The 22342-nt window shown below is 47.3% G+C and overlaps 1 protein-coding gene across 1 annotated transcript in view; it reads left to right on the forward strand.

Moving 5' to 3' along the window:
• The window catches only part of TSNARE1 (t-SNARE domain containing 1), a 570576-nt gene extending 557471 nt beyond the window's left edge, over positions 1 to 13105 (forward strand). Inside the window, exon 10 of the mRNA XM_060243065.1 lies at positions 12966 to 13105. The gene's annotated coding sequence lies outside the window, so the exon portion shown is untranslated. The remainder of the gene's footprint in view (positions 1 to 12965) is intronic.
• The last annotated feature ends 9237 nt before the right edge of the window (positions 13106 to 22342 follow it).

The raw sequence follows: 22342 nt of genomic DNA on the forward strand, positions 1-22342 counted from the left end.
CCACAACTTTGCTCGACTAAAACAGAATGCTGGGATTTGCTGGCTTAATTTCTACCGGTTTCCAGAGATCCTGCCTTGCAAATGTTTAGGGATGTCACAAAGCACATTCCTTTTGGGTCAGTTTTTGCCACTGACTTAGAACGTGTTTTTGTTGTTGTGAGGCATTGTCCCCTAGGCAGAGGCTGCAGCTTCTTATTTCTGTCTTCCTTCTGCCTCTTCCGGCCGGCTGTGGTGTAATGGTTAAAGAGACTCTAATCCGGAGAACTGGGTTGGATTCCTCACTCCTCCATATGCAGCCAGCTGGATGACCTTGGATCACTCACAGTTCTCTCAGAGCTCCCTCAGCCCCACCTACCTCATAGGGTGTCTGTTGTGGGGAGAGGAAGGGAAAGGAGATTGTAAGTCTCTCTGAAATCTCAAGTGAAGGGTGGGGTATAAATCCAGTCTCCTCCACCTCCTCCAGAAGAGCTCTCTCAGCCCCACCTACCCCATCTGAGCCTGTTGGGGGAGGGCGGGATATAAATTAGATAGATGATAGATAGATAGATAGATAGATAGATAGATAGATAGATAGATAGATAGATAGATAGATAGATAGATAGATAGATAGATAGATAGATAAAATAGGGTTGTCTGTTGTGGGGAGAAGAATTGAAGGAGATTGTAAACTGCTCCAAGACTCCTTCAGGTAGAGAAGAGCAAGGCAGTTTATTCTTTTTCTCCTTCTCCTTCTTCTTCTCCCCCTCTTCCTCCTCCTCCTCCCTCATCATCTTCTTCTTCTCCTCCTTCTCTTCCTTCTTTTCCTTTGTCCGCCTCCTCCTCCTTCTTCCTCATCATCTTCTTCTCCTCCTCTTCCTTCTTTTCCTTTGTCCTCCTCCTCCTTCTTTCTCATCTTCTTCTCCTCCTCCTCCTTATCTTCTTCTTCTCCTCTTCCATCTTTTCCTTTGTCCTCCTCCTCCTTCTTTCTCATCTTCTTCTCCTCCTCCTTCCTCATAATCTTCTCCTTCTCCTTCTCTTCCTTCTTTTCCTTTGTCCTCCTTCTCCTCCTCTGTTCTCAGCCTCACTTGTCTTCACTGCTTTTAAATTGTTATAATCTGTAGCAACCCTTGTGAGTCTTGCCTTCCTCCTACGGATAAAAAGAAATAAATAAGGGCGGGGTATAGATCTGCAATTCTTCTTCTTCAATGTTGTCCCAAAAAAGAGACAAGGTCCCAGGTATGACTCATTTCAGTACCGACTGTAGTATCTCCTTCGGTTTGTATAGCTGTGGATAACATGCCAACACTATCCAGCAGAGATTGTAAGTCATGCACGATGGGTCATACTAGCTTGATCTATGAGCTATACGTGACCACCAGTGGTGTCCTGTTGCTGTTTCAAAGCATCAGTAATGACGCACAGCTGCCGCTGGAAACTGATATTCATCTTTCACAGGCCGGAAATGGTCTGAACCAGCTCACCTGACCTAGAGGCATCAGGAACGGAGCCGCAGCACCTCTAGCGGTAGGAAGAATTGCTGGCTTCTCTTATGTTCTTATGGAACTCTCTGTCTAGGGCAGTGATGCTCTGTATTCTTGGTGCTTGGGGTGGCAACAGTGGGAGGGCTTCTAGTGTCCTGGCCCCACTGATGGGTCTCCTGATGGCACCTGGTTTTTTTGGCCACTGTGTGACACAGAGTGTTGGACTGGAGGGGCCACTGGCCTGATTCAACATGGCTTCTCTTATGTTCTTATATGTGACACAGACTGTTGGACTGGATGGGCCACTGGCCTGATCCAACATGGCTTCTCTTATGTTCTTATGTTAGTTTTTTACTGGAAGAGACACAGTGGTACTCAGGAGGCTGCTGCCCTCCATGGCCCCACCCACAACCCAACAATTCTTTTTTTACGTTTGTGCTATCTTTATCTTCCTTAGGAATCAGAGAGATTACAGCTTCCCTCCAGGTCTTTGGGATTTTCCCTTCTTCTCTTATCGTGTTTAACAACTTCAACAGTTTGGGTGTTAATTCATCCTTGAGAGATTTGTAAAATTTTGACGTGAATCCATCTGGCCCTGGAGCTTTACCCTCTTGCATTGCTTTTATTGCTGCTTCTATTTCAATTTTCTCTATTGGGTCATTTAATATCTTTTTCATATGTTCCGTCAAAGGTGCCACCTGAATGTTTCGTAGATACTCTTCCACTTTTTCTTTACTTACATTCACACCCTTGAATAAATTTGCATAGTATTTAAAGAATTCTCTTTTAATTCCTTCTTGATCCACTACTGTTTTCCCATTTGCCATGATTTTATTTATAGTCTTATTTTCTTTCCTTTTTTTTAATTGCCAGGCCAGGTATTTACCAGGTTTGTTTGCACTTTCAAACGATTTCTGTTTCAAATTTTTCAAATTCCATTCTAATTCTTTATTCAGCAAATGTTTAACTTGGGATTGTAATATCGTAATTTCTTTTATTAATTTTTTCTTCCCTGGTCTTTTTTTTAAGTCCTTTTCTTTTTTATCTATTTCATTTTGCAGTGCTGACAGCCTTTCTTCTCTTGCTCTTTTGTCTTTATTATTCAATGTAATTAATATACCCCTCATTACTGCTTTATAAGTGTCCCATACTGTTGGATATTCCATATCATCCGTTTCATTTATTTGGAAGAATGCTGCAGTCTCCTTTTCTAAGAATGATACAGTGTCTTTATTTTGTAGTAAATCCTCATTAATTCTCCATCTTCTTGATTTTCTTTGCAATTTTGTTGACCAGCATATTGGATTATGGTCCGCCCAAACCTTTGGAAGAATCTCAATTTTTTTTGTTATGAGGCCCAAGCCTTGGGAACCCCACAACATGTCAATTCTGGAAAAAGAATTATGCCTTGCTGAGAAAAATGTATAGTCTCTTACCTCAGGGTTGAACTTTCTCCAAATGTCTTCTAGATTTTCCTGTTTAATCAACTCAAAGAAAGAATTGGGCAGCTTCCCTTCTTTATCATTCTTCTTTGGACTTGATCTGTCAAGGTTATTTTGTATTGTCCCATTAAAATCGCCCATCATCAATACCTGGTCATAAGTCTCTTCGTCCATTTGTCTATTTATGTCTTTAAAGAATTTGTCTTTCGCTCCATTGGGTGCATAGAGTCCTAGTAGTAACGTTTTTTTCGCCTCTATCGTCACCTCAACAGCAATGTATCTTCCTTCTTTGTCTTTAAAGATTAATTTTGGGTCAAGTTGTTCTTTAATGTAAAAAACCACCCCTCTTTTCTTTTGCTCTGCTAGTGAAAAAAATTCCAACCCCAAATTTCTATTCCACAAAAATTTACTGTCCTTGCGTTGTATATGAACTTCCTGTAAACAAATTATATTACATTTTTGCTTTTTAATCCAATGAAATGTTCTCCTTCTTTTCTGTGGTGAATTTAGTCCATTTATATTCCAAGATAGTAATTTGTACTCCATTATGATGTTGGTTCTTTATTTTCTTCAAAAAGCTATGCATCTCTTGTTCGCTTCTTATTGTAATCCTTTTGCCATTTTGTTCAAATCCAAGACCCTCTGGTATTATCCATCTATATCTTGTGCCCTCTGCACGCAACTGATCGGTTAGCTTCTTGTACTTTTTCCTATCGCTGATCACTTCTCTTGTAGCTCTTTCATTATTTTAACTCTGCTCCCTTCTATTGCCCAGGCTTTTTGGTACCCTTTCCTCAAAATTTTCTCTGCACTTCTTTTGATCTTAATCTTATGACGATGTCTCTTGGCAGACCTTTATTTTTCGCATAAACTGAGTTGACTCTGTAGGCACCCTCCAACATACTCTTAAATCTGTCAGGGTCTTCTTCTATGTACTCAGTGATGATATCCACCATATAGCCTTTTAAGTCTGTGTCTTCTTTTTCAGGTACCCCTCTTAGACGCACTTGTGACTCCAGCAACTTACAGTCGTGTATTATGACCTTTTCTTGAATTTTAGCAAGGCAGAGGCCTGTGTATCCACTTTCATCTCTACCTCTTTCACTTTATTTTGAGTCTCTTCCTTAAAATTCTCTATCTCCTTCTTAAGGTCTCCAACTTCTTTTTTAATATCTTTTTTTATTGCCAAATGCAATTTGTCCATAGCTTTTAACATTTTTGCCTCCAGAGCGTCAAATTGAGCCTGCATCTTGTCAAATGATTGGGCTCTTGCACGTGTTGTTCTTTCTACTGACATATAAAAAATCACCAAACCTTAAAAAAATCCCACATAAAATTTAGCATCCAATCCAATAGCTTAGAGCCAGTTCTTTCAGATGAGACTAGTTTCGTTTTTCTCCCTTCTTCCTGAGCAAAGATATTGAATTTTACAATTTTGACAGTTTTTCTCCCTTTTAAAATGGCAATCGTTTATTTCTCTATGGTACAGTTCCAGCCTAGAGAGGTCTCTCTTCGTCTTTCTTGATCTGAGTCTTGGACTCAATTCCTTCCTAGTTCAAAGGTCGGATGTCACAGCTCTTGTTGTCCTTATAGGCTCTGATTTATTGTCCAGCCCCTTTTAGTTTCACTTCCTGTCACAGCTTAGACTGATCTCGTGTCTAATCTCGCAGTTTTTTGAGCTGCATGAAGAAACCGCAACCACAAAAATTCACAACAATATGTCCTTTCTCAAAATATCTTTGAAGGCAATTGTTTTTACGGCGTTCAGTTTTCCCAAGCTGAATTCTTTTCCTGCTGTGCCCCACTCAGCTCAGTTCATTCTAGGTTCTGCAGTTTATGGGCATATATACACGGCAACTCTCTTTCTTTCTTCTGCGTCACCAGCCTCCCATTGCCAACTTTCACTCTTATCTTGAAAGGTTTTTTTTTTTTTTTTTGCTGTTGTTCACATCCAAAGCCACAGAGCTCAGCTTAACAAGGTAAAAGTTTTTTTTCATTCAATTATGCTTTGCCTTCGTCTGTTATTAATCCACTCAGTGTTTAAACTATATTCAAAGTCTCTCAGAGTGAAGATAAGAATGGATGAGTCTACCTTTTAGATGTTCTCAACTCCCCCGGCTGCTATTTTCTTGCAATTAAAATCAGTCCTTCTAGCGTGCTTGGATTCCGACAGCCTTAAGTGACCGAAGTCACTTTAGAGTCACTGCAGGACGATGGTTGACATTCCATTGCGGACATCAAGAAATGAAGGAGTCAGCTCCCTGACTGCTCCAGTTCGATATCAACAGCATTAAAGGAAGATAAGTCGTCTTGGGTTAACCCTTGCCTAGGGTTAATGAGCATAGACCTTATCAGGGGTCTTTAATACCCTGAACAGTGACAATAAAATCCCCCTCTGTTAGGGAGCTGCAGACTGTCTTCCAGCCAAACAGGAAGTCCCCCAACCCAACAATTCTTAAAAGTCTATGTTGAGCACTCCAGAGCCAGAGTTTGGTGTGGTGGTTAAATGTGTGGACTCTTATCTGGAAGAACCAGGATTCATTCCCCGCTCCTCCACTTGCACCTGCTGGAATGGCCTTGGGTCAGCCATAGCTCTCGCAGGAGTTGTCCTTGAAAGAGCAGCTGCTGTGAGAGGTCTCTCAGCCCCACCTACCTTACAGTGTGTCTGTTGTGAGGAAGGAAGGCAAAGGAGATTGTAAGCCGCTCTGAGACTCTGATTCAGAGAGAAGGGCAGGGTATAAAGGGCGGTCTATTTTTTCTTCCATTGGGGCATGCCCTCTGGATCATAAGAACATAAGAGAAGCCATGTTGGATCAGGCCAATGGCCCCTCCAGTCCAACACTCTGTGTTACATAAGAACATAAGAGAAGCCATGTTGGATCAGGCCAATGGCCCCTCCAGTCCAACACTCTGTGTTACATAAGAACATAAGAGAAGCCATGTTGGATCAGGCCAGTGGCCCCTCCAGTCCAACACTCTGTGTCACATAAGAACATAAGAGAAGCCATGCTGGATCAGGCCAGCGGCCCCTCCAGTCCAACACTCTGTGTCACATAAGAACATAAGAGAAGCCATGTTGGATCAGGCCAATGGCCCATCCAGTCCAACACTCTGTGTCACACATAAGAACCTAAAAGAAGCCATGTTGGATCAGGCTAATGGCCCATCCATTCCAACACTCTGTGTCACATAAGAACATAAGAGAAGCCATGTTGGATCAGGCCAGTGGCCCATCCAGTCCAACACTCTGTGTCACACATAAGAACATAAGAGAAGCCATGTTGGACCAGGCCAATGGCCCATCCAGTCCAACACTCTGTGTCACACATAAGAACATAAGAGACCCCTGTTGGATCAGGCCAATCACCCTCCAGTCCAACACTCTGCGTCACATAAGAACATAAAAGAAGCCATGTTGGATCAGGCCAGCGGCCCCTCCAGTCCAACACTCTGTGTCACATAAGAACATAAGAGAAGCCATGTTGGACCAGGCCAATGGCCCATCCAGTCCAACACTCTGTGTCACACATAAGAACATAAGAGAACCCCTGTTGGATCAGGCCAATCGCCCCTCCAGTCCAACACTCTGCGTCACATAAGAACATAAAAGAAGCCATGTTGGATCAGGCCAGCGGCCCCTCTAGTCCAACACTCTGTGTCACATAAGAACATAAGAGAAGCCATGTTGGATCAGGCCAATGGCCCATCCAGTCCAACACTCTGTGTCACACAGTGGCCACAAAAAAAAAAGTGCCATCAGGAGGTCCACCAGTGGGGCTAGAAGCCTTTCCACTGTGCCCCCCCACTAGCACCAAGAATACAGAGCATTACTGCCCCAGAGTTCCAACAATACACTGTGGCTAATAACCACTGATGCTCTGCTCCATATTTTTATCCAATCCCCTCTTGAAGCTATCTATGCCTGTAGCTGCCACCACCTGCTGGCCCAGTGAATTCCACATGTTAATCACCCTTTGGGTGAAGGACTTCCTTTTATCCTTGGTCAGATGCCCCACATCGCTTTATGGGGGGCTCGCCGCTAATTCATACCCCCTCGAAAAAAGCACCCTGGCTGCCACCTTCCTTCTCGATTTAAAACAATTTATTGGTAACATATGGTAGCAAATCTATATCTATACCTTCCTTCTGAGACGCTATCAGATCATTCCTGTTAATGGGGAGAAGATGGAGCGGGGCCGAGTCTTTATCACTGCAACATTACAGCCCGCTCAGAACAATGCAGATTGAAAAGGGCTTTGGAGACAGGAGAAAAGGTGGAATAGCGTTGGCTTTTCAGCACCACAGGCCAACGCGGAGATGAATGGGTTTCGAAAGGATATTACGGGCCTGCTGTGTGTCTCCATCTCAAGCTGCACAGGAAAAAAAAAAACCTTCAAAGGAAGGCAGAGTGAGCGCGGGAGAGATTTGCTCGACCAGCGATGCCGTTCTCAGATTAAGCCGCTGTCTGAGCAAAGCCTGCTTCAAAAGCCCAAATCGAGGGTTGTTTTCCTTCCATGTTGTGTCAAATTTGTGATTTCCTTGGCTTTGGAGTCACCTTGCTCTCATCCAAAATTATAAAACGGGGGAATGATCCATATGCTCATCTCAGTCCACCGTCAAAGGCCAAATCCAGCCAGAGAGCCAGCATGGGACTACGATCTCAGAAAGCCAGGTTCAGAACCCTACTCTGCCATAGTAACTTGCTGGGGGACCTTAGGTCAGTCACAACTCCTTAGCCTAACCTCCCCTGTCATGACTCAGGGGGGTCTTACCAAGTGCTGCCACCACGCTGGGTTAAAGGTTCCCCTTGAAAAGGCCCAGAGTCCCCTCCATAGGCCAAATAATAGGCGTGAAGATCAGGCAGAGGGAACAACAACGAAAAGGTTTTATTTTAGTGCAATATGAATTAACAAGGTGCATAAAACAGTAAAAGGGTGAAGGGGAAATAAACAAATGCCCTAAAGCGTTTTTCTTACAGTTCCTACTCTTACCAGCACTTACCCCCTTGTGTAAGGGTCTCTCCTCTGCTTCCAGCTCTCCAGGCAACAGCCTGCCTCCAGCTAAGCCTTCCAGAGAAAGAACACCCCACTTCCTGGGCTTGGCCTTTTTATGTCTATGCATACAGTCCCTAAACTAATACTAACACTTACCCCCCTTGAGGAAGGACCTTTCCCCTGCTTCCAGCGCTCCAGGCAACAGCCTGCCTCCAGCTAAGCCTTCCAGAGAAAGAACACCCACTTCCTGGGCTTGGCCTTTTTATGTCTAGGCATACAGTCCCTAAACTAATACTAACACTTACCCCCTTGAGGAAGGACCTTTCCCCTGCTTCCAGCTCTCCAGGCAACAGCCTGCCTCCAGCTAAGCCTTCCAGAGAAAGAACACCCACTTCCTGGGCTTGGCCTTTTTATGTCTAGGCATACACTCCCTAAACTAATACTAACACTTACCCCCTTGAGGAAGGACCTTTCCCCTGCTTCCAGCTCTCCAGGCAACAGCCTGCCTCCAGCTAAGCCTTCCAGGGAAAGAACACCCACTTCCTGGGCTTGGCCTTTTTTATGTCTATGCATACACTCCCTAAACTAATACTAACACTTACCCCCTTGGGTAAGGACCTTCCCCCTGCTTCCAGCTCTCCAGGCCACAGCCTGCCTTCAGCTAAGCCTTCCAGGGAAAGAACACCCACTTCCTGGGCTTGGCCTTTATATTCTCTTCCCAGGCCCCACCCCTCTCTGGGCCTGTTTCCCTCCAATCCCCTTGCTACCCAATCAGAGCAACAGAGGGGATTGGATTTATATCCCACCCTATACTCTGAATCTCAGAGTCTCAGAGCAGTCACAATCTCCTCTACCTTCCCCACCCCACAACAAACACCCTGTGAGGTTGGTGGGGCTGAGATGGCTCTCACAGCAGCTGCCCTTTCAAGGACAACTCCTGCAAGAGCTATGGTCGACCCAAGGCCATCTCAGCAGGTTAGGTTTGCCAAGTCCAATTCAAAAAATATCTGGGGATTCTGGGGGTGGAGCCAGGAGACTTTGGGGGTGGAGCCAGGAGACATTAGGGGTGGAGCCAAGATCAAGGCTGTGACAAGCATCATTGAACTCCAAAGGGAGTTCTGGCCCTCACATTGAAAGGGACGGCACACCTTTTCAATGCCTTCCTTCCATAGGAAATAATGAATGATAGGGGCACCTCTTTTGGGGCTCATAGAATCGGACCCCCTGGTCCAATCTTTTTGAAACTTGGGGGATAGTTTGAGGAGAGGCACTAGATGCTATACTGAAAAATTTGGTGTCTCTACCCCAAAAAAACAGCCCCCCCCCAGAGCCCCAGATACCCGCGGATCAATTCTTCATGATTTTCTATGGGAAGAAATCTCCATAGGGAATAATAGAGTTCCCAGAAGATATTTCCCTCCCCTCCCCCTGCTTTCTGACAACCTTGAAGCGGGGGGGAGGGCCTCCAAACCGGAGAATCCCCTGCCCCCACCTGGGATTGGCAACCCTACAGCAGCTGCAAGTGGAGGAAGTGGGGGAATCAAACCCGGTTCTCCCAGATAAGAGAGCTCTGGTTGACCCAAGGCCATTCCAGCAGGTGCAAGTGGAGGAGTGGGGAATCAAACCGGGTTCTCCCAGATAAGAGAGCTCTGGCTGACCCAAGGCCATTCCAGCAGGTGCAAGTGGAGGAGTGGGGAATCAAACCCGGTTCTCCCAGATAAGAGTCCGTGCACTTACCCACTACACCAAACTGGCTCTCTGGCCTCCCTGGGGCCTGCAGGCCTCGCTAGGCCCAGGATCATGACATCCCCCAACAGCGTTCTTGTGGGGTAGTGGAGGAGAAGAAAATTCTGCAAACTTTTTTGGGTTCCCATTGGGAAGCGCGGCAGGGTAGAAATGGAGCAAAAACAATCCATCCCTCAATAAGCAGATGAATAAATACCATAACCATAGGCCGGGGTGGCCAAACTCACTTAACATAAGAGACACACCCGAATAAATGTCAGATGTTTGAGAGCCACAAGAAATGAATGTCAGATGTTTGTGGGAAGGAGGGAAGGAAGGAAGGAAGGAAGGAAGGAAGGAAGGAAGGAAGGAAGGAAGGAAGGAAGGAAGGAAGGAAGGAAGGGAAGGAAGGAAGGAAGGAAGGAAGGAAGGAAGGAAGGAAGGAAGGAAGTTCTTGTTATGCAGTGAGCCGCAGCCAATGTCACATCTTCCAGTAGAGAACCACAGGAGTCCTTCCATTCTATCTAGGATAGAAGCAGCTTCCAGATCCGTTCCCCCTGGAGAAAATGGCCGTTTTGGAGGATGGACTCTACAGCATATCCCCAGGGGTCATTTTGTAGGGAAAAAGGTGCAGGAGCTCAGTAGTATATCTCATTTGCATATGCCCCCCGGATCTATGTGCAGCGGGCAGAGAAACTCCCCACTGCACGCAGGCCCTGGCTGGAGGTTCAGGAGCCATGCTCCTGTGAGCACCTGCTGAATTCAAGGCCTGGATACCCCGCTGAAGACCCCTCTCCCGAACCCTCCCCTCTCCGTGCTCTATCTTCAGATCTCCAGGAAATGACCCAACCAGAGTTAGCAACCCTACCTGAAGGAAAGGGAGGAAAGGAAAGGCCCCCTGTGCAAGCACCAGTCGTTTCCGACTCTGGGGTGACGTTGCTTTCACGACGTTTTCACAGCAGACTTTTTAACGGGGTGGTTTGCCCTTGCCTTCCCCAGTCCTCTACACTTTCCCCCAGCAGCTGGGGACTCAGGTCATGAGCAGAGCTTGGACTGCAATACAACAGCTGGCCACTCTGCACCAAGGGGCTCCTCTAAAACCAAGTAGGAAGGAAAGGCCCCCTGTGCAAGCACCAGTCGTTTCGACTCTGGGGTGACATTGCTTTCACGATGTTTTCACGGCAGACTTTTTACAGGGTGGTTTGCCATTGCCTTCCCCGGTCATCCACACTTTCCTCCCAGCAAGCTGGGGACTCATTTGACCGACCTCGGAAGGACGGAAGGCTGAGTCAACCTTGAGCCGGCTACCTGAAAGCCCAGCTTCTGCCGGGGATCGAACTCAGTCGTGAGCAGAGGGCTCCGACTGCAGCACTGCAGCCTTACCACTCTGCGCCATGGGGCTCTTCAAGGTAAAGGCAAGGTCCCCTGTGCAAGCACCAGTCATTTCCGACTCTGGGGTGATGTTGCTTTCACAACGTTTTCACGGCAGACTTTTGACGGGGTGGTTTGCCATTGCCTCCCCAGTCCCTCTCCGCTTTCCCCCCCAGCAAGCTGGGGACTCCTTTGACCGACCTCGGAAGGGCGGAAGGCTGAGTCGACCTCGAGCCGGCTACCTGAAAGCCCAGCTTCCGCCGGGATCAAACTCAGGTCGTGAGGCAGAGCTGAGGACTGCAGTGCTGCAGCTTTCCCACTATGCGCCACGGGGCCCTACCTGAAACGGTGGACGAAACCAGAAACAACGTATTTTTTAAAGAAAAGAAACAGAGGACATTTACTCTACCTTTTTGTGAAGTTCAACCCAGAATAAACTCGATTAGGGCAAAGGGTTCGCCCTGACCTGGGTAGCACGGGCAAGCCTGAGCCTCATAGATCTCAGAAGCGAAGCAGATGAGCCCTGGTTAGTTCTTGAATGAGAGACCACCAAGGAAGTCCGGATCTGCTGCGCAGAGGCAGGCAACTGGGAACCACCTCTTGCCTTCAAAACCCCATGGAGTCGCATCGTTCGGCTGCCATTGGATGGCTATGAAGGTTGGTAGGTGGGTTGATCTCACTTTGCTGAGCTCTCCTCCCATGAAGACATGAAACTGCCTTATGCGCAGGGCGGCACGTGGGAGTTGGCAAACGAGGCCACTCACACTCATCCCTGAGCCTCCCACTCATTTTGGTTGTAGAGAGCAGTTTGGTGTAGTGGTGAAGTGCGCGGACTCTCATCTGGGAGAACGGGTTTGATTCCCCCACTCCTCCATTTGCAGCTGCTGAGATGGCCTTGGGTCAGCCAGAGCTTTCATAGAAGCTGTCCTTGAAAGGGCAGCTGCTATAAAAGAACTCTCAGCCCCACCCACCTCACAGGGTGTTTGTTGTGTGTGTGTTGTGGGGGGGAAGGTAGAGGAGACTGTGACCACTCTGAGACTCTGAGATTCAGAGTATAGGGCGGGATATAAATCCAAAATCTTCTTTTTCTCGGCTCTGAGGGAATCTGATCCGTCCGAACTGAGAAAGAATGGTGTTTCCCTTCACCAGCGTCCTCTGAAGGGCCGAGTGTTCTTTCGGCTCAGAGGGATCACAGCAGCTCCTCCAATCCCCCCGAGCCGAAAGTGTGGTGTTTCCCTACCTGAGGGTGCTGCGGAAGGGAAGGTCCAAGTGGTCTGTCCCCCCACCTCCCGGGTGTGTGTTTGCATGGAGGGCTCCTCAAGAGGAATGGAAGAATCCTGTGGTTCTCTGCTGGAAGAGACGACATTGGCTGCAACTCACTGCATAACAAGAACCTAGTTCCTTCCCTCCCTCCCTCCTTCCTTCCCTCCCTCCTTCCTTTCTCTCCCTTCCTTCCTTCTTCCTTCCCTCTCTTCCTCCCTCCCCCTCTCCCTCCTTCCTTCCTTCCCTCCCTCCCTCCTTCCTTCTTTCCTTCTCCCTCCCTCCTTCCTTCCTTCTTTCCCTCCACCCTCCCTCCTTCCTTCTTTCCTCCCTCTCTCTTTCCTTCCTCTCCTCCCTCCTTCCCCCTTCCTTCCTTCCTTCTTCCCTCCCTCCCTCCTTCCAGCCTTTCTTCCTTTCCTTCCTTCCTTCCTTCCTTCCTTCCTTCCTTCCCTTCCTTCCTTCCTTCCTTCCTTCCTTCCTTCCTTCCTTCTTTCCTCCCTCCCTCCCTTCTTCCTTCCTTCCTTCCTTCCTTCCTTCCTTCCTTCCTTCCTTCCTTCCTTCCTTCCTTCCTTCCTTCCTTCCTTCCTTCCTTCTTCCTTCCTTCTTCTTCCTCCCCTCCCTCCCTCCTCCCTCCCTCCCTCCTTCCTTCCTCTCTCCCTCCCACAAGAATCATGATTATTAATAAGGTTGTTTTCCCTCCCTTTCTTTTGCAGAGCACCTGATCGTATCCAGTGGGACAGAAGCCAAAGACGTTCCACATTCAGGCCATGCATCAATGTCAACTTTGCGAAATATATTACATTTAAAGTGCTGTAGCCAATAAACACTGCAATTATAAGAATGGAAAACATAATTTTATGGTTCCTGCTAATTAGTAATTGTGACTGCGTTTCCGTCAGTTGAGGCATCGACGTTTGACCTTGAAACACGGGTTTTGCCTTTCCTAAATGACATTGGAAAATCCCATCCGGTCTTAAACTAAGTTACAAGGTTATGGTGAACGCTGGGGGCTGTGATTGGGGTGGGGGCAGGAGGGAGATGGACGGGGAAGGATGACACAGTGCATGCAAGATTGGATTGGGCAAACTAGGAGGTACAATAGCACCCGGCCCTCAGGTGTTGTTAAATTGGCCTGCACTGAAGGACCATGCATATAGAATCATAGAAGAGTTGGAAGGGACCTCCAGGGTCATCTAATCCAACCCCCTGAACAATGCAGGAAACTCACAAACACCTCCGCCTAAATTCACAGGATCTTCATTGCTGTCACATGGCCATCTAGCCTCTGTTTCAAAACCCTCCATAAGAACATAAGAGAAGCCATGTTAGATCAAGCCAATGGCCCATCCAGTCCAACATTCTGTGATATACACACACACACACTGTGGCTAGTAGCCACTGATGGACCTCTGCTCCATGTTTTTATCTAAACCCCTCTTGAAGGTGGCCATGCTTGTGGCCGCCACCACCTCTTGTGCAGTTCTCTTGTTCCTCTCCAAGGAAGGAGAGCCCACAGAAAGTGATTTATCGAAGAATAAAGGACAGACTTTCTTTTTTTTTAAAAAAAAGGAGAAAGCCAAAGAATAAGCAGAAGGAGAAGAAGACTGCAGATTTATACCCTGCTCTTCTCTCTGAATCAGAGACTCAGAGCGGCTTGCAATCTCCTATATCTTCTCCCCCCACAACAGAGACCCTTTGAGGTGGGTAGGGCTGAGAGAGCTCTCCCAGAAGCTGCCTTTTCAAGGACAACTCCTGCAATAGCTATGGCTGATTCAAGGCCATTCCAGCAGATGCAAGTGGAGGAGTGGGGAATGAAACCTGGTTCTTCCAGATAAGGAGAAGGGAATCAAGGGAAGAAAGGAGTAGGAAGGCAGTTGGTGTAGCGGTTAAGTGTGTGGACTCTTATCTGGGAGCATGGGGTTTGATTCCCACTCCTCCACTTGCAGCTGCTGGAATGGCCTTGGGTCAGCCATAGTTCTGACAGAGGTTGTCCTTGAAAGGGCAGCTGCTGTAAGAGCCCTCTCAGCCCCACCCACCTCACAGGGTGTCTGTTGTGGGGGGGAGGATGGGAAAGGAGATTGAAGGCCACTCTGAGACTTTGTCCTTGAAAGGGCAGCTTCTGGGAGAGCTCTCTCAGCCCCATCCGCCTCACAGGGTGTCTGTTGTGGGGGAGGCAGATAAAGGAGATTGTGGGCCGCTCTGAGATTCGGAGTGGAGGGAGGGATATAAATCCAATATCTTCTTCTTCAAACCCAGTTCTCCCAGAGAAGAGTCCGCACACTTAACCGCTACACCAAACCGGCTCTCCAGGAAAACGGCATGCCATAGGAGCATCAAACTTTTTTAAACCATGAAAAGCAGCCAAGGGAGGCTGAAAGCAGGGACAGAGGCTGCCTACCATCTCTGATTGATAGGGTTGCCAACGTCTCCATTGGGAAATCCCTGGAGATTTCTGTGCAGTACTTGGGGAGGATGGAGTTTGGGAAGGAAGGGAGCGCAGCCGAATCTTCTAGGGTTGTCAGCTCTGGGTTGGGGAAATTCCTGGAGATTTGGGGGTGGGGCGTGGGGACGGCAGGATTTGGAGAGGGGAGGGGCCTCTCCACGGTGATGTCCAGAGAGTTCACTCTCCTAAGCAGCCATTTTCTCCAGGGGAACGGAGCACTGTGACCTGTTGTAATTCCAGGAGATAAGACATAACAGAAGCCATGTTGGGTCAGGCCAGTGGCTCATCCAGTCCAACACTCAGTGGCCACAAAAACCAGGTGTCATCAGGAGGTCCATTAGTGGGGCCAGGATGCTAGAAGCCCTCCCACTGTGCCCCCCAAGCACCAAGAATACAAAGCATCACTTGCCCCAGATGGAGAGTTCCAACAATAAGCTGTGGCTAATAGCCTCTGATGGACCTCTGCTCCATATGCCTATCCAATCCCCTCTTGAAGCTGGCTATGCTTGTAGCGGCCGCCACCTCCTGTGGCAGTGAATTCCATGTGCTGATCACCCTTTGGGTGAAGAAGGACTTCCTTTTATCCGTTCTAACCCGACTGCTCAGCAGTTTCGTTGAGCGCCCACAAGTTCTTGCATTGTGAGAAAGGGAGAAAAGGACTTCTTTCTCTGCCTTCTCTATCCCATGCATACACTTGTAAACCTCTATCATGTCACCCTGCAGTCGACGCTTCTCCAAACTAAAGGACCCCAAGCGTTTTAACCTTTCTTCATAAGGAAAGGGTTCCAACCCTTTAATCGCCAGACCCCACTTTGAGATTGGCAGCCTTCCTAATTGACTCCCACGTAGAAGGGCAAAGATGTGCAACTCTTGTATATTTTCTTCCACGCCTGGAAAAAAACAGCTGGGGAGGGGATTTCTTTTTAAGCAGAACAATAAGTTCAGGGGAAGCGTTGATCATTCCTATTCGTCCTCCTGCTCAGCCTCACAGCTTTCTCAGGTAACATTAAAAAGCACAGGGAGGAATCCTAAAACTCCATGTAATGTGTCGTTGGGATCGTTGTGCAGCTGGCATGACAGATTTTTCCAGCCAATTGATGTTTCTTTAGACTCAAATGCGGGATGTACAGAGCACTCAAGGTCTTTTGGTGGAAATGTCAAACTCCTCTATATGCAGACTGGAGATTCTTTGTTTTTTGCTCTAAACCCAGACTGGAGACCCTTTGTTTTGTTTTCCCCTCTTCCAAAACATGAGAACTCGAGGACATCCAGTGAAGCTAGGCTTGCCAATCCCCAGGTCCCAGCAGGGGTTCTTCCGCTTTCCCAGGCTCCTTCCCGCCCCCAGTCTGCTGGTCGGCGGGGGGAAGCCACGCCCCCAAAGCCACCACGTGACTTTCCCCCTCCGGAGGCTCCAGTCTCCGATTGGAAAGGCTTCCTCTTGGGATGGGGTGTCTGTGTTACTTGGAAGAAGTTGGCTGCAACTCATGAGTAGAGAGGCCAATCCCTTGCTTCAGAGTCGCCAGAAACATCTGCTGAGCCACAGCCTCTCTGCCCTGTTGTTGGCCCTCCAGAGGAATTAATTGGCTGCTGGGTGAGACAGGATGTTGGGCTAGAGAGGGACCACTGGTCTGATTCAGCAGCCTCCAGCCTGCAGGCCCTGTTTTTGGTCCTTCAGAGGAACTTCTTGGTCACTGCGTGAGAAAGGATGCTGAATTAGATGGATCATTGGTCTGATCCAGAAGGGCTCTTCCGATGTTCTTAGCAGGGGATGACCCTCAGCCTCTGTGCCCTGTTGTTGCCCAATGAGCATATGAAGCATATGAAGCTGCCTTATACTGAGTCAGACCCTTGGTCCATCAAAGTCAGTATTGTCTTCTCAGACTGGCAGCGGCTCTCCAGGGTCTCAAGCTGAGGATTTTCACCCCTACTTGCCTGGACCCTTTTTGGAGATGCCAGGGATTGAACCAGGGACCTTCTGCTTACCAGGCAGATGCTCTACCACTGAGCCACCATCCCTCCCCTTGCCCAAATACTGAAGTGTCACCCCGACATGATGTTAAGAACATAAGAGAAGCCATGTTAGATCAGGCCAATGGCCCGCCCAGTCCAACACTCTGGGTCACACAGTGGCCAAAATTTTTATATATATTTTTATATATATTGGACTTTCTCCAATGCTATAATATCCTTTTGAGGTGCGGCGACCAGAACTGCACACAGTACTCCAAATGAGACCACACCATCGATTTATACAGGGGCATTATGATACTGGCTGATTTGTTTTCAATTCCCTTCCTAATAATTCCCAGCATGGCGTTGGCCTTTTTTATTGCAAACGCACACTGTCTTGACGTTTTCAGTGAGTTCTCTACCACGACCCCAAGTTGTCACTTCTGGATCATGGGGGCAGTGACTTAATGCATTGCTGCATATTGGCTGGGTCTCCTTCCTCATCCTGGTGACTCCCCCTTCCTGTGTCCCCCGACCCTAGCACTAATGTGAATCACCATGATGGCTCTTCTATTTTTAAGGGGAGCAAAACTCCTTCTAAACTGTGGAGTTTGTGAGCAAAGAGCCAGGTTGGAGAGCCAGTTGGTGTAGTGGTTAAGTGTGCGGAATCTTATCTGGGAGAACCGGGTTTGATTCCCCACTCCTCCACTTGCACCTGCTGGAACAGCCTTGGGTCAGCCGTAGCTCTGGCAGAGGTTGTCCTTGAAAGGGCAGCTGCTGGGAGAGCCCTCTCCAGTCCCACCCTTCTCACAGGGTGTCTGTTGGGGGGGAGGAAGGTAAAGGAGATTGTGAACCGCTCTGAGACTCTTCGGAGTGGAGGGCGGGATATAAATCCAATATCTTCTTCAAAAATTCTACTTTATGAGCTACTGACATTAAAGTTGTGAGCTACCTTGAAAGGGCAGCTTCTAGGAGAGCTCTCTCAGCCCCACCCACCTCACAGGGTGTCTCTTTTGGGGGGAGGAAGGGAAAGGAGATTGTGAGCTGCTCTGAGGCTCTGGCCTTGAAAGGGCAGCTTCTGGGAGAGCTCTCTCAGCCCCACCCATTTCACAGGGTGTCTGTTGCTGGGGAGGAAGGGAAAGGAGTTTGTAAGCTGCTCTGAGATTTGGAGTAAGGACACTGTATAAATCCAACCTCCTCTTCTTCTTCATCATCTTCTTCATCATCTTCTTCTCCATCTCCTTCTTCATTATCTTCTTCTACTACTACTACTAAAAAAAGGTAAAGGTAGTCCGCTATGCAAGCTGCAGTCATTTCCAACTCTGGGGTGACATTGCATCACAATGTTTTCACGGCAGACTTTTTAACAGGGTGGTTTGCCATTGCCTCCCCTGTCATCTACACTTTCCCCTCAGCAAGCTGGGAACTCATTTGACAAACCTCGGAAGGATGGAAAGTTGAGTCGACCTGGAGCCGGCAATCTGAACCAGCTTCTTCTGGGATCGAACTCAGGTCATGAGCAGAGGGCTCCAACTGCAGTACTGCAGCTTTACCACTCTGCGCCACGGGGCTGTAAAAGGTAAAGGCAGTCCCCTGTGCAAGCACCGTTTTCGACTCTGGGGTGACATTGCTTTCACAACGTTTTCACGGCAGGCTTTTTAACAGGGTGGTTTGCCATTGCCTTCCCCAGTCATCTACACTTTCCCCTCCAGCAAGCTCATTTGACCGACCTTGGAAGGATGGAAGGCTGAGTCAACCTTGAGCTGGCTACCTGAGGTCATGAGCAGAGAGCTCAGACTGCAGTACTGCAGCTTTACCACTCTGCGTCATGGGGTTGCTCTACTACTACTACTTCTGCTTCAATTGGGGCCATTTTCCCTGAGCTAAGACAAAAATGCTGGAGGCCCAAAACCTGTGAGCTAGCTCACACTAACTCAGCTTAGAAGGAACACTGGTAGGGAAGTCTATTGCCAGGAATTTTGAAGATGGTTCAGGAATGCTGCTATTTCCTCCAGTCTCAGCATTCCGAGCATAGCGGCTTCCAGGAATTTTGAAGATGGTTCAGGAATGCTGCTATTTCCTCCAGTCTCAGCATTCCGAGCATAGCGGCTTCCTGTCTACTTCCTGGGCCTTTCCTACGGATAATTAACCATCATTTCGTGAGTTCGTTCTGCCGAACTTTATTAACTCTCGACAGTTGCTCAAGTATTGATTTGCACATGACAAGGACGCCTTCATCTCTTAATTTGTCTGACAAATTAATTCAGCCGTACCATTAAGCAATTGTTTACCCGGCTTGCCGGTGAAAAACTCAAGTTGGCACGTCCTTCCCATGCTTTTAAATATCTGCGCTTTGCAGTCTGTTGCAGTCCCAAGAGTTGGCATGGGCTGTTGGGCATTTTGCCTGACTTGGAAGCTCTGCTGGAAACGGCTGGGTAAGGTGTCGAAGAAGAAACACATGAGAGCAGAGGCGATTTGAAAAGCTCTTGGTTCTGCTGAGATTCGGAGTAAGAATGCCATATAGATCCAATGTCTTCTTGGAGAGCCAGTTTGGTGTAGTGGTTAAGTGTGCAGACTCTTATCTGGGAGAACTGGGTTTGATTCCCCACTCCTCCACTTGCACCTGCTGGGATGGCCTTTGGTCAGCCATAGCTCTGGCAGAGGTTGTCCTTGAAAGGGCAGCTGCTGTGAGAGCCCTCTCCAGCCCCACCCACCTCACAGGGTTTCTGTTGGGGGGGGGGGAGGTAAAGGAGATTGTGAGCCGCTCTGAGACTCCTCGGAGTGGAGGGCGGGATATAAATCCAATATCTTCATCTTCCTCACAGGGTGTCTGTTGTGGGGGAGGAAGGGAAAGGAGATTGTGAGCCGCTCTGAGACTCTTCGGAGTGGAGGGTGGGATATAAATCCAATATCTTCTTCTACCTCACAGGGTGTCTGTTGTGGGGGAGGAAGGTAAAGGAGATTGTGAGCCGCTCTGAGACTCTTCGGAGTGGAGGGCGGGATATAAATCCAATATCTTCTTCATCTTCTTCTTCTTCTACTACTACTTTATGAGTTACTGACATTAAAGTTGTGAACCTTGAAAAGGGCAGCTTCTGTGAGAGCTCTCTCAGCCCCACCCATCTCACAGGGTGTCTGTTGGGGGCGGGGGGAGGGAAAGGAGATTGTAAGCCACTCCGAGAAGAAACACATGAGAGCAGAGGCGATTTGAAAAGCTCTTGGTTCTGCTGAGATTCGGAGTAAGAACGCCGTATAAATCCAATATCTTCTTCTTCTACTACTATTGAGGGAAAGGGTACCAAAGAAGTTCTGAGACCACGGGCAAGCCACAAGAATGACATGGTGGCATCACCTGACCGAGGTAAAGGTAGATCGATCCAGGTGGGCAGCCGTGTTGGTCTGAAGCAGTAGAACAAAGCAGAAGTCAAGGGGCACCTTTAAGACCAACAAAGTTTTATTCAGGCTTCCTCAGACAAAAGTGTGGAACGGCAAGCAGTCCTAAATATAGAGAAAACAGATAGTGAGTTAGTAAGGTAAAGGTAGGCCACTGTGCAAGCACCAAGTCGTTACTGACCCATGGAGTGACATGGCAGACTTTTTTGTTACGGGGTGGTTTCCCAGCGCCTTCCCCGGTCATCTACCCTTTGACCCCAGCTAGCTGGGTACTCATTTCACCAACCTCAGAAGGATGAAAGGCTGCATCAACCTTGAACCGGCTACCTGAACCCAGCCTCCGCCGGGATCGAACTCAGGTCATGAGTAGAGCTTAGACTGCAGTACAGCAGCTTTAACATTCTGCGCCACGGGGCTCCTATCACCTGATGGAAGTCACCGTTAGAACATAACCGGCAGAGGAGATTACTGAACTACTTTTGTCCATTCTGGGTTCGGAAATGCCTGAAGTTTTTGGAAGTGGGGGCTGTGGAAGGTAGGGCTTGGGAAGAAGAGGAACTTCATATAAATCGATGGTGCGGTCTCATTTGGAGTACTGTGTGCAGTTCTGGTCGCCGCACCTCAAAAAGGATATTATAGCATTGGAGAAAGTCCAGAAAAGGGCAACTAGAATGATGAAAGGGCTGGAACACTTTCCCTATGAAGAAAGGTTGAAACGCTTGGGACTCTTTAGCTTGGAGAAACGTCGACTGCGGGGTGACATGATAGAGGTTTACAAGATAATGTATGGGATGGAGAAAGTAGAGAAAGAGGTCCTTCTCTCCCTTTCTCACAATACAAGAACTCGTGGGCATTCGATGAAATTGCTGAGCAGACAGGTTAAACGGATAAAAGGAGGTACTTCTTCACCCAAAGGGTGATTAACATGTGGAATTCACTGCCACAGGAGGTAGTGGCGGCCACAAGCATAGCCACCTTCAAGAGGGGTTTAGATAAAAATATGGAGCAGAGGTCCATCAGTGGCTATTAGCCACAGTGTGTGTGTGTGTGTATGTATGTATGTATATATATATATATATATATATATATATATATATATATATATATATATATATGTATATATATATATATATATATATATATATGTATATATATATATATATATATATGTATATATATATATATATATATATATATGTATATATATATATATATGTATATATATATATATATATATGTATATATATGTATATATATATATATATATGTATATATATATATATATATATATATATATGTATATATATATATATATATATATATATGTATATATATATATATATATATATATATATATATATATATATATATATATGTATATATGTGTATATATATATATATATATATATATATATATATATATATATATATATATATATATATATATATATATATATATATATATAAATTTTGCCACTGTGTGACACAGAGTGTTGGACTGGATGGGCCATTGGCCTGATCCAACATGGCTTCTCTTATGTTCTTATGTTCTCAATGGTATAATGTTTAGACTCCACCAAGGCTTTTTCCTTTTTTTTTGTAGCATGAACTCCTTTGCATATAAGACCATACACCAGGGGTGGCCAATGGTAGCTCTCCAGATGTTTTTTGCCTACAATTCCCATCAGCCCCAACCAGCATGGCCAATGACTGGGGCTGATGGGAGTTGTGGGCAAAAAAAACATCTGGAGAGCTACCGTCGGCCACCCCTGCCATACACCCCTGATGTAGCTACGGTTGCCAAGTCCAATTCAAGAAATGTCAGGATACTTTGGGGGTGGAGCCAGGAGACATTGGGGGTGGAGCCAGGGTGGGACAAGCATCATTGAACTCCAAGGGAGTTCTGGCCCTCACATTTAAAGGGACCGTACAGCTTTTTAAATGCCTTCCTTCCATAGGAAAGAATGGCTAGGGGCTGATAGAATTGGGTCCCCTGTTCCAATCTTTTTGAACCTTGGAGGGGATTTGGGGAAGAGGCGCTGGATGTTATACTGAAAATTTGGTGCCAGTTTGGTGTCGTGGTTCAGAGCGGCGGACTCTAATCTCGAGAACTGGGTTTGATTCCTCACTCCTCCGCTTGCCCCCCAGAGCCCCAGATACCCGCAGATCAATTTGCTTTTATTTCCTATGGGAATAAGTCTCCATAGGGAATAATAGAGTTCCCAGCAGACATTTTCCCCCGACCACGCTTTCTGATGACCCTGAAGTGGGGGGAGGGCCTCCAAACTGGGGGATTCCCTGCCC

Source organism: Heteronotia binoei, chromosome 7 (genome assembly GCF_032191835.1).
Source record: "Heteronotia binoei isolate CCM8104 ecotype False Entrance Well chromosome 7, APGP_CSIRO_Hbin_v1, whole genome shotgun sequence".
Lineage (NCBI taxonomy): Eukaryota > Metazoa > Chordata > Lepidosauria > Squamata > Gekkonidae > Heteronotia > Heteronotia binoei.